The sequence below is a fragment of the Eufriesea mexicana genome, unplaced genomic scaffold, assembly GCF_001483705.2.
Source record: "Eufriesea mexicana isolate 0111107269 unplaced genomic scaffold, ASM148370v2 scaffold415, whole genome shotgun sequence".
Taxonomy (NCBI): domain Eukaryota; kingdom Metazoa; phylum Arthropoda; class Insecta; order Hymenoptera; family Apidae; genus Eufriesea; species Eufriesea mexicana.
In genome coordinates, this window is record NW_016908639.1 from 659,502 (window position 1) to 671,461 (window position 11,960).

Here is an 11,960-nt window from a genome sequence, read left to right on the forward strand (position 1 = left end):
TTTTTTTTTTTTTTTTTTAATTCTTTTTTCATCCTTTTTCATCGTTTGTTTCGTTTTATCGCCGCTGCCTGTCCTCGTCGGTTGTCCGAGATCTGCCGGTACCACTCCGTCGCGATTCGTAATTGGAATGGGCGATGATTAAAATCTCGGATTGAGTTATTAATCAAATGTTTGCAATGTAGAACGATCGTGATTTAAACGCGGAACGATGGACCGTGGACGGCGATGATTGGTTAATTTCTCATTCGTGTATACAATTGCAGATTTTGAGGCGAACTTTATTGAGTGCCGGAGATTTGCGATTCTTGAATGGGCGGGTAGAAGCTGCTGGTGAGGGATGATTATCGTGGATGTTGAATGTTGAAAGAGAGCAACAAATTCAACTTGGGATGTGAAGTGAAATACAGGTGTACGGAAAAATTCTAAAATCCACGAGGACGAGTACGGAGGTATCTGTATAAAATAGAATTTTTAATAGATAAGTAGAAGAATTGAAATTTGCGTGAAATTAGATCATCAGGGGATGGATACAAGGATAGAAAATTCTGCGAAAATAATTTCCCAAAATAGAGTCATTATAGTATAGTATATTATAGTATAATTTTATATAATAGAGTCAGCATTGACAGAAAATCGGTGAAGAATAGAAAATAGAAAGTAAAAAGATTGAGAAAAAAATTTAGAAAAATTACTATACTTCGTTTAGTAACTATTAGGTAGACAGAAAAATAGAAAATTCATCAAAAATGTTTGTATAAAATACAATTATGAATAAATAAATAGAAAAATGAAAGATACCAAGAAAATAATTCCACAAAAATTTTTTTAAATTCTGTAAAAGGAACTCTCTAAAAATATTAAAAAATTCCACGATAATTTACAATTGTCAAGGTTTAAAACAGCCATATTCTGCTCGACGATGATTTCCATGAATTGTTCATATAAAGCTCCCTTAGTATGGTATTATGACGTAATTCAATACACTGTGTGTACTTGGACACAGTGTATTTAAAATTATTCGATTGGAAGGGACTTTCCGATTCCCGTTGATTACGATATACGTTTGCAGAAGCGATAATAAATAATCAGATTAGTCGATGGAAGAATAGAATGGCCGGTATCCCTATTTGTATCGAGCGACTTGTAAAATCGAGCCTGAACTTTTGAGCGACCCATTAACGAAGGATAATTGCGCCATGGTCAAAAATTGGTTTCGCTAATGCGCCCATTGGGCCACCCTCACGACTACCCACTGTCATTCAACGTTCGAATTAACGACGAGACTGCTCCCCAATTATCACCGGCTTAAGGATAAATCCTCCTCGATTCGATTCTTATGAAGGGTCACAGAAACAAAGCTTACCATTACACGGCCTGAGGATATTCCACTCGAGCATGAACTCGATGAAGAAGAACAGAATTTGACGCGTTCGCCATTTTATTGTCGGCGAGAAATGATAGGTTAGGTTTTATTGGAGGTTAGAAAGATCGAGGTTTGCAAAGATTATGTTGTATTTAGCTCGAAGATGATGTATTTAGGTCGTGGATGATGTAAGTTTGCGAGTTGAAAGTTTTATTGTTTTATATACTTTTTGGAACAGGAAATTTTGTTCTGTGGAAGTATCGGTTGTGGAAAATTGCGAGTCTGCTGTTGTCGACATTGTGGACTTTGAGGTTCGTATTTCTGAAATTGTGAGTGCTCAAAATTCCATTTTTGAAACGTAATATTTGTTAAATTATATGTTCCTTAAGTTCTGGATGCTCAAAATTCCTAATTTCCCAGATTTTATATTTCAAGTTTCGCGCACGCAAAATACCTAATTTCCCATGTTCTATATCTCATATTTCTTGCGCTCAGAATTTCTAGTTTTCCAAATTTTACATCTCAAATTTAGCACACGCAAAATACCTAATTTCCCAAATTTTATATCTCAATTTTATGCACTCAAAATTCCTCATTTCTCAAATTCTGTATCTCAAATTCCACGTGTTAAGAACTCCTAATTTTTTAAATTTTGTATCTCAAATTCTGTACTCTCAAGATTCCTAGTTCCTCAAATCCTAAATATTCGAAATAACAATTCCCTGTTTCTAAAATCGTATCAATAAAGAAATCATCCCTTAGATCTTCAACATTATTCATATCAGGTCTCAAAATACCCAAGTTCATACCCCTCGAGTTAATTAGGTTCATTCTAAAATTCGGTTTGGCATCGAAACCTGAGAGTGATATTCGTTAAACAAAAGCCGTTCGTCCCAACGCGTCATTAATGGTGTTCCTTCGTCTTGAGCGAACGGATCACGTGTAATCGCGATCCCGATCAGTCCGTGGAAAATAACCCTTAACCCAGTGCCAGGGAACAATGGTATCGGCTGGTTGTATCAGCACTTTCTTTATCTGCCTGCAGCCCCTCGACACGGCCCGAATATATATTGTTTTCTTCGACGACTCAGTCCGAAATAGGAACGCTGGACTCATTATCCATTTCGATCGGGTCGAATCGGATTATTTTGAGCCTCTCGCGAAAAGAAAATGGCGAATTCTTTGTACAATATTTTTCATCGAATTTTCCATTTCAAGATAAACCATCTCGAGTATCGAATATTAGAATAATTCATCAAGACAATGACCCAGGAAAAATATTTTGAGCGCCCTTTTTGCAATATCTACCAGTTTTTAAAATTTTGAGTAACACAAGATTTTGTAATGAAAAATAGATATTCTCTTTGAGCTATAGAAAAATTTGGAGTACCAATGGATTAAAGATTTCTTTATATAATTATAGATTAATTTTGAGTACCAAGAAGTTCTGTCTCATCCACAATTAAATTTTTCTTTTCATATAATTGCAGACGAATTTTGAGCATGTAAAGTAGTCAAGTTTAAAGTTCTCTTTATTTAATTATAGATCAATTTTGAGTACCAAGAAATTCTTTCTCATTCACAATTAAATTTTTCCTTTCATATAATTGCAGTCGAATTTTGAGCATCGGAATTTTAACGCCTCTAAATATTTTGAGCCCAACGTAATTCACACTCAAGGGGGGCTTTACAAATTAAAAATCAACCATCTTTAAGGCATTGAAATCTCAAAATAAATTTAACACCAGAATTCCAATAAGCCTCTAACTATTTTGAACTCAGAGCATAAGTCACACTGAAAGTAGAATTTACAAATTCTTACAAAAACGAAATATCTTCGAACCACTGAAATCTCAGAAAACCCTTGAAACAGTCTTCAATTTTGAGCACCTAATTTAATTTCGCATAAACGCTACCAACCCCCATAAAAATTTGAAACAAACTCCAACAATCTTTTCTATTTTCGAATTTTCTACGGTTCTCAATAAAATACGTATTTTGAGTGCTCATAGAGCGATTTCCCGGGAAAATCGAAATAGCCGAAACAGCATAGGCGAACGTGGAATTAATATCGCGGGTTGAAAGACACTTTCCCCTCGCTTGAGGGAAATCGTTGCCGGTAATTGACACGATCGACAGCTGCCTGCGTTTTCAATTTGAGCAAATATTTTTCCAGCCCAAACGCCTCCCTCGATATAGGCGATCGCGTGCCAACGCTAGCAGCAATCTGGCCTCGTTCTCGTGGAAAAACTTCCCCGGCTGATTCGCATTCGATCTTGCCCGTTTCCGTTTTATTTACCGCCGATCCGTTCCCACGGCATATTACGCGGCAAATATTTTACGTCGCATGGAAAATTGTACGGGGATTGCCGGGGTAAACGACGTCTGCGATGGGAATGCGAATGTGCACAGCCACGGGGTCGCTCGTTCGATCTCGTTGCGTCTGCTGTTGACTCGATACGCGAGTGGAATTGGCTGCCGGGTCTCGTCCGACTCCTTAGTTTGAGCTCCGACGTTTAGAGCCGGGGTACAAATTCTCTGGAATGCCTCTCCATTTTCATTCCAATTTTTCTACCAATATTCTAGCAGCTTTTTCGCGAGTCTAACGTTTCGAATGATTTTGTTTGAGGGACTCCAAATTTTTGAGTTCTAAGTGTGAGTATTGGTTTTATGAGAGTGAGTGTTGGTTTTATGTGTGTGAATAGGAATGAAGTAGAATAAGTGAAAGTCATTTGGGATGATATAAATGTGGGATCGCATTTGGGTGGGTTGACTAAAGATAGTATTGTTGGCTTCTGAATAGAATGAAATAAGCTTATACATGGAATGACGGCTATGAAACAAGAGAGATTCGCTATGGGTACGATCTTCTGATCTTTCTTAGACTGACTTGGACCTCTTACATACTGGCTTACACATTGACTGATTGACACACTGGTACAATGACTTACACAGTGATATACTGACTGACACACTGACCGACACACTGACTCGCCTGCGCGCTTGCACCCTAATTTAAGCCATTTTTCACACATAAGCTTTCATTCCTAATCATGTTTCTTTCCCAACACTGTTTGACTGACTGACACACTGGTACACTGACTTATACAGTGATATACTGACTGACACACTGACCGACACACTGACTCGCCTGCGCCCTTGCACCCTAATTTAAGCCATTTTTCACACATAAGCTTTCATTCCTAATCATGTTTCTTTCCCCGCAACCGTCCACGAAGAATATAACCTAACCTAACCGAACCTAACCTAATTAAAGTAAAAGTTCTTGACCGTCAGCTAAAGTCGTCGTTCATGTTCATCTCTGAAGTAAATGAAATGTGCTATAATAGGTTGTTTATTTCTTGATTTGAGCTTTTTTGAGTAATGAGCATTCCACTACCATGCCCGGGTCAAAAAGTATCCCTTCCTTTTCCTTTTGTCTCTTTTAGATAGAAGGACACTACCGATAGCAACTACGGAGGAAGGACTCCCATAGAACTTCTCAAAATACTCAGAGAATATTCCCATTTCCCATTAATCTCGCCAGCAATTTCAAATTTCCCGCCTTCAACTCACCCCTCTCAGTTTATCGCGACTCGACTCGGGATAATCGCTCGCTCCTCGTGGAACGAGGAAAATAGGAAGAAACACTGGAGAGACAAGGAAGAAGAAGGAGGGAAGAAGAAAAAGGAAAAATGGAAGAGGAGTGGCGTTCTCGTGCGAAAACTTTCGACTTCCTGTTCGCGAGAACTCGGTAACTTACTTTGCCTGACGGGTAGATTAGAAGACTACGGTTCCGGAAGTCCCGGTGTCTCGAGGCACGCGCGCGATGTACTGGTTGTTTCCTCAAAATCCCCACGGGCTCCTGTCTTCCTCTTCCCTCCAAACCGGAAGTTCGTGGCCCCTGTTTAGCGTTATCTGACTGCACCTTGAAATTTCCACGAAATCGTGGAATTCGTTGGTTTATTTTTCAGTGGTGGGGAATTTCTGGGGGATTTTGATTTTTTTGATTGACGAATTTTGTTATTTACTTTAGTTTTATCTGATTGGGGAAATTTTATGTTAGAAAATTTTATGATTCGGGTACTTATTAATTTTGTAATAATAATTTTTATAACAATTTAAAAAAAATAAAAATATAAGGAATATTATTTTAATTAATCAAATTCCTTCAAACCTTCGCAAATTATAGACAATTCTATTGCATTATAAATTATAGAAGAGGTTCTCTTTTCCTATACCAAATTTTACTTAAATTTCCAATTTTAAACTTACCCCTAATGCTATGAATTTTGCTGAATGTTCATTATGAACTCGATGAATCTTCATAAATCATTCACTTGCAAATTTTGTAACGATAATATCTAGATTTTAACGATATTTAGATGACGATTTAAGGGAAAAAGGTGGTAAAGAAAATTATTTTAATTTTAATCTCGTCGAATGGAAACACGAGTATCGTTAACCACGCGTTAACACCGACTCGTCTTCGTCGCTTCGTGATTAATCGACGACGGTATTCGAGGGTTTATCTGCGAAAGGATTTCCCGATCGACCGTGGCGCAAGCTCGTTTCCCGGAAAATCTGTCCGGCCGGTCGTTTACTTATTTACGCCGCTCGTAAAAATCCAAGGAACTGTTGCTCTACGCGCCGGAACGGGCTCGGAACGTAGGAACGTGTGCGATAAATGTTGCAATTTGTTAAACGGGGCCTGGTGTTCAGCTATTATTACCGGCCGCTGCCGAGCTCCTGGCTAGATCTTAATAGAAACGACGGGGAAAACGAACGACGCGAGAAAAGACGACGAAATCGTAAAAGAAAGGTATGAAAGAAAAGCAGGGTGAAAGAAGAGGATTTCTAAATGTAAATTCACGATCTGCCTGATGCAAATTCTCAAAAAATATTTCACAAACGCCTCCTTTTCTTTCTTCGCAGAAAATATTGTTTTATTCTACGTCGCTTTTCTATTTTCATATTTCCCCCCTTTCCTTTTTTTTTCTTTTTTTAGCACGAGTAACTGAACTAAATTATTTTATTTTCTGTCACTTTTCTGTTTCCTATTCTGTCGTTTGTTGACGACGATATTTTCCCAGTGTTTGCCGCTTCCTTTTTTATTTAAACAATTGTTAGTCCCTCCCGTAGAACGAAGTGCCGTGTCAAAAGTAGAAACATAGTCCTTTGCATTCGGGGCCAAGTATTTTTAAAAAGAAAAGAAAAGAAAAGAGAAAATGATCATTGCAATAGCATAATTGTGATTCTTTGCGAAGAGAGCTAAGCGAAACGGGAACGCATGTCTTAATTTTTTGGCTCAATTTTTGTAGCCGGTGACTATAGTCATCCATCGTGTGTAGATGGCGTCTTATGGCCGGTGACTATAGTCATCCATTGTGTATAAATGGCGTCTCGTAGTCAATAACTATAGTCATCCATTGTGTATAAATGGCGTCTCGTAGTCAATGACTATAGTTATCCGTTGTGTATAGATGACGTCTCGTGGCCGGTGACTATAGTTATTCGTCGGGTATAGATGGCGTTTTATGGCCGGTGACTATAGTCATCCATTGTGTATAGATGACGTCTCGTGGCCGGTGACTATAGTTATTCGTCGGGTGTAGATGGCGTCTTATGGCCGGTGACTATAGTCATCCATTGTGTATAAATGGCGTCTCGTAGTCAATGACTATAGTTATCCGTTGTGTGTAGATGACATCTTGTGGCCGGTGACTATAGTTATTCGTCGGGTGTAGATGGCGTCTCGTGGCCAGTCACTATAGTCATCCATTGTGTATAAATGGCGTCTCGTGGACAGTAGGTATAGTCATCCGTTGTGTATAGATGGCGCCTTGCGGCCAGTGACTATAGTCATCCGTCATATATAAGTAGCGTCTCATGGCCGGTGCTTATAGTTATCCGTCGTATATAGATGGTGTCTCATGGCCAGTGACCATAGTCACTCGTAGTAGCGAAGGTATTTGTGACATAGAACAAAGATGACCGCGTGTAAGGTATATTTATATCAGAGTTCGAGAAATTTAAGTATAGGAACGCATAAGTTTGGAATGTGTAATTTAGAAATGCGTCCTGAGTGTTCGAAACTTAGCCGCAATTCCAATCCTACATAAATAAGTCCCGTGTCTTGCCAGGAATAATAACTCTCTCATCGAACCCTTGCAATCCACGTTACTCATCCGGATTAACCGGGTTTACGCCGAATTAACGAGATCCCCATCGAAACGATAGTTCTTCGGTTCAAAGGGATTCACGTATAATTTGAGCGCGCTAACAGCCGGTATCAATGGGCTGGGACCACGGCTGAAAGACGGTGCATAACGAGCTACCTGCTCGGCTACCTCTCTTTCCACACACCCTTTAAGAAGCGGATCGAACAAACGACGCCGAGACGAGCCCCACGTTCCTTGTGCGTTCTCGTGGCTCGCTAATTGACGACACCGTTTAACGGGAGTAATGATTATGACTGTGCCTGTAATTAACGAGTACGATAATTAATGCTCCGCGTGCTGATTGCAAATTCGACGGGAAATCGGGCGACAATGCCCGATAGAGCCGGCCCTGGCTAGTACCAATCCTGCGATAATTCGTAATTAACGTCTGGTCGATGGAAAATTGTTTTTCCCTCTGATTATCGTATTCTGGAGGATTGGTGGGAATTTTTATACCTATTCCCTGAGTTTGAGGGTGGGGTAAGAATTTGTATGGGGTTCGGGATGAATTTGGAGGTGTGTGTTTTATTTCTGGTATGGGATATTGTTCCACAAGCTTTTTGTTCTTTAAATATAGTTTAGGTGAATAATTATAAGGCGTAATCATTTTTGTGGTAATTATAATAATCATGAATAATATATATTTTATGTAATTTATAATTGTTTATGATTATTTTGAAACTACAATCACTCCATCTTTTACTGTTAAAACTTCGAATAATTTTTTTATTAATTATTTTCCGAGTTCCTCGTTTTTTCAGATGATCTTGATTTTCGAATTTTAGAAGAACAGACCCCACAGTCCATATTTCTGTACATATTAAACCTAGACCTAAATTTGGAGCATCAGTTAAAGACGAAGAAATTTTATAAAAAATTCTGACATTATTTATTGAAGAAACATGTATTCAATGTTAGGATATACAACAATATATCGTATAAAAATCATTCGTTTATATATAATATAAACAGTTCAACTAGAAATGACCATTAAGCTAAATTTAAGTAGAACAAGTCTCTCATATATCAGACACAACTACTTCTGACGGTAGTATAAGTCGATAATTCACCTGAATTCCTCATAAAAGTATACTCTGCGTTTATTATTATAACAAACTCCATGTTTGCGAAGTCATAAAGAAATTTAAATTCAATTTGACTTTAAAACTATGCAGAATATAACTAACAGGCAGTGTATATCCAGCAGAAAAATTCCATTCAGGTTTCCATTTTCACTCTTCTCAGCCCCCAGCTAGATATAATTCATTAAACCCTCATGAAAATATCAAGATCCACGAAAACCATATTCCTCAACAAAACAACGGACCATTCTCTATCTTTCTTAAAAATTTCCCCTTTAAAGTCACCCCTTTATCCACTCGACTTGCAAATTTTTCTCTGGCGACGACGATACACGCTCTTCTAGTTCCAGCTTCTTTTAAATCTCCCTTCTCCCATTATTTCATCCACCCGTCATTTAACGCGATAAATCCAGCGTTGATTCGGTCCAGGGTTGACCGAATAAAATTCGCCAAGATCCCTTTTGCCAAAGGACGAAAAGCGCGAAAACTGCGGGAAAAGACAGGTATAACTCGTTTGGATTTAATTTTTACGTAATCCACAAAGCTCCGCGGCTCTGCGGGATTCCATTTTCGTGGCGAAGAGGCCAGTGGCGACTCGTCGAGTCGATTACGCGAGATTTCCACCGAAGTTGAAGAGAAAAACGGGGTGAAAAGGGGAGAAGGAACGCGAAGATCCCACACTCCCGAGGAGTCTTCGGTAATATTAAGCCAAGACGTCGGTGGAAAAAGTTGGGGCGGAGCTGGGGGCTAATTTGGAGTCACCTTTGGAAATTGATAAGCTCTTCCCGGATTCCCGTTTAATTGCAGCTTGTTTCCCAGCTCCGGAACTGCTTCCTCCGCCACCCTCCTCGTCTCTTGCGCCGGCCACCTGTCCCGCCATTTTCCTCGCCCCCGACGTCTTCTACGCCAAGTTCTGTTTTAAATTAAGCAGCTTCGAAGGGGAAAAACTGCTCCCCGAATCAGCTCGTGCCTCGACTTCGCCCGGGAAACTTTCTTGCAGCACTTTCAGGCCACTCGAACACGGGGAAAAATTAATATTCCTTGTTAACCCTTTGTGGTTCTAGGTCGAGCTGCACTCCACACTCCGTTTCCATTCGATTCTTCCTAATTTCCATGTATGAAATACGTAGCTTTTCCGTATTTCCGTTCGATTTGAAATTTCAATTAAAGAAACGTTACTAATTTTGATATTATCGATTGAAAAGAATATCAAAGTGTATTTTTATGAGAAAATTTCGTATTTTTACGGGAAAATATCCTATTTTTCGAGAAAATTTCGTGCTTTTAAAAGAAAATGTCGTATTTTTTCCGAAAAAATTTCGTATTTTTATGAGAAAATTTCGAATAGTGTTTCCACTTGACTAGCATATTTTTAGCTACGAATTAGTATGAAATATGACTTTGATCAAGAGAAATATCGTTACATCGTGTACCGTGTTCTTCGAATTTTGTAATAAATTACGATTCACGAAAAGCTTCCAATATTTTCGGTTTTTGAATTTTATTCGACATGCTGTTGCGGTGAGAAATATTTTTGGAACTTTATTTATATTCCTGTTTACACAGGGCTGTACGAAATTTATGGTTTGGCGAAATTTTTATGAAAATTTGAAGGGAGGAAGTTGCTTTTTCGGGATCACTGCAACGTTGTGACAGAGGGTGAATTATTAGGATTGGAGGGTGTGTAAAACGATGACACGTAAGCACATTGTTGTTTTCGATGGCCAGTCGCGGTTTTACCGGCTTAATCCTCTTGTTCCAATTCGCCGCGGTCAAAAAGCACCCTGAAAATTTAAACAAAATCGATCGAGCCTGAATTGTTCTAGCCGCGTGAAGTGACTCCCTAAGTTGCGTGACAATTTTCCTGGGAAATTAGTTTTCCTTTATCTATGGTTTATTTAAATTCCATTTTTAAATAATACGTATATTTTTACTCATTTTTGAAAAATATTTATTATTTTCTTTTATTACTTCGTACTGGCAAGTATCGCAATTTTTATGTTAGACCAATATAGTTTCAGTATTTCAGAATTCGTGCTTAAAAAATTTTGCAGGAATTTATAGAATATTTTCTATGGCTCGTTGGCATTTGTATTTTTGTTCAGCACATTCTTTTATTATAAAATATTTCTCTGCGTTTTAATACTCGGGGAAGATTCGATACATGCTCCTGAAGTTTCATTCTATTTTCTGAATAAAAAATCTCGCATAAACCCATCCTAAAATCTTAAGATTTCTTGATGCAACCTTTTAGAAAATTCATGCTGCTTTCCAGACACGAGATCTTATCTGAGCAACCTCGTTTCTTTCTCGCGCGAAAATTTCCCAATTTCCCAATGTAATTTCTTTAAAATTCTTTATACGTGCTGAAGAATTAAAAAATTCGCTTCCGTTCCCAAATCTAACATCTCGTATATGAATTTCCCTATGCAGCCGAAAATTTCGCGAATTTTCTGTCCGTGAGCTTGGAAAAATTCTCTGCCCTGTCTAGCCTGGAATTAAAAGATATCTATCTGTTTAGTGTAAACGCGAAATCTCATCTAAACTAACCCCATTTCCTCGGGCCCGAAATTTCCACGATTCCCGCGAGTGCATCGAAATCACGTGACATCCATCCCGAATGGTTTCCACGAATGAACTAGACCACCCTATTCTCGGCTAACCGACGTCCGCCGCTTTTCACACCGTCGCTGTCAAAGAAGCGACACTCATTTCGCGGTGTTTATTATTGCAGCGAGCATTTCCCGGTGTGGACGAGCGAAACGGGACGGAAGAAAGGATCTCGTGTCAACATCGCCGCCCTCCTTCCTTCCCCTTTTTCCTTTTCATTTCCCTTGTTCGCTCGCGGACAAGTATGGCGCGAAGGCCGGGACCTTGAGGCTAGCCTCGACGCGAATCTTCGGCTAGGGACTAGACGCCATTAATATGCTAATGCACTACCCCGGCAATTGTAATTTACGCGAACGCGTTGGTAAATAACGACGTTATCGTTTGGGTCGACGGGCTGGCGCGTCGAGAATTTCCCGGCTCGCTGGAAATCTGTCAGGGTGTAACGCTGTGGCCCGAGGATAGGGTTTCAGAGGATCGGAAATTAGGTGGAAGAATTTTTGAGCAATTTTTAGAGTATTGTTAAGGAATTATTGAGTAATTTTTAAGGAAGCTTTGGAGAATTTGATTTCAGGGACTTTTAAGCGAATTTTTAGAAAATTTTTAGGAAATTTTTAGAGAAATTTTAAGGAATTATTGAGTAATTTTTAGGGAATCTTTAGAGAATTTGTTTTCAGAGACTTTTCA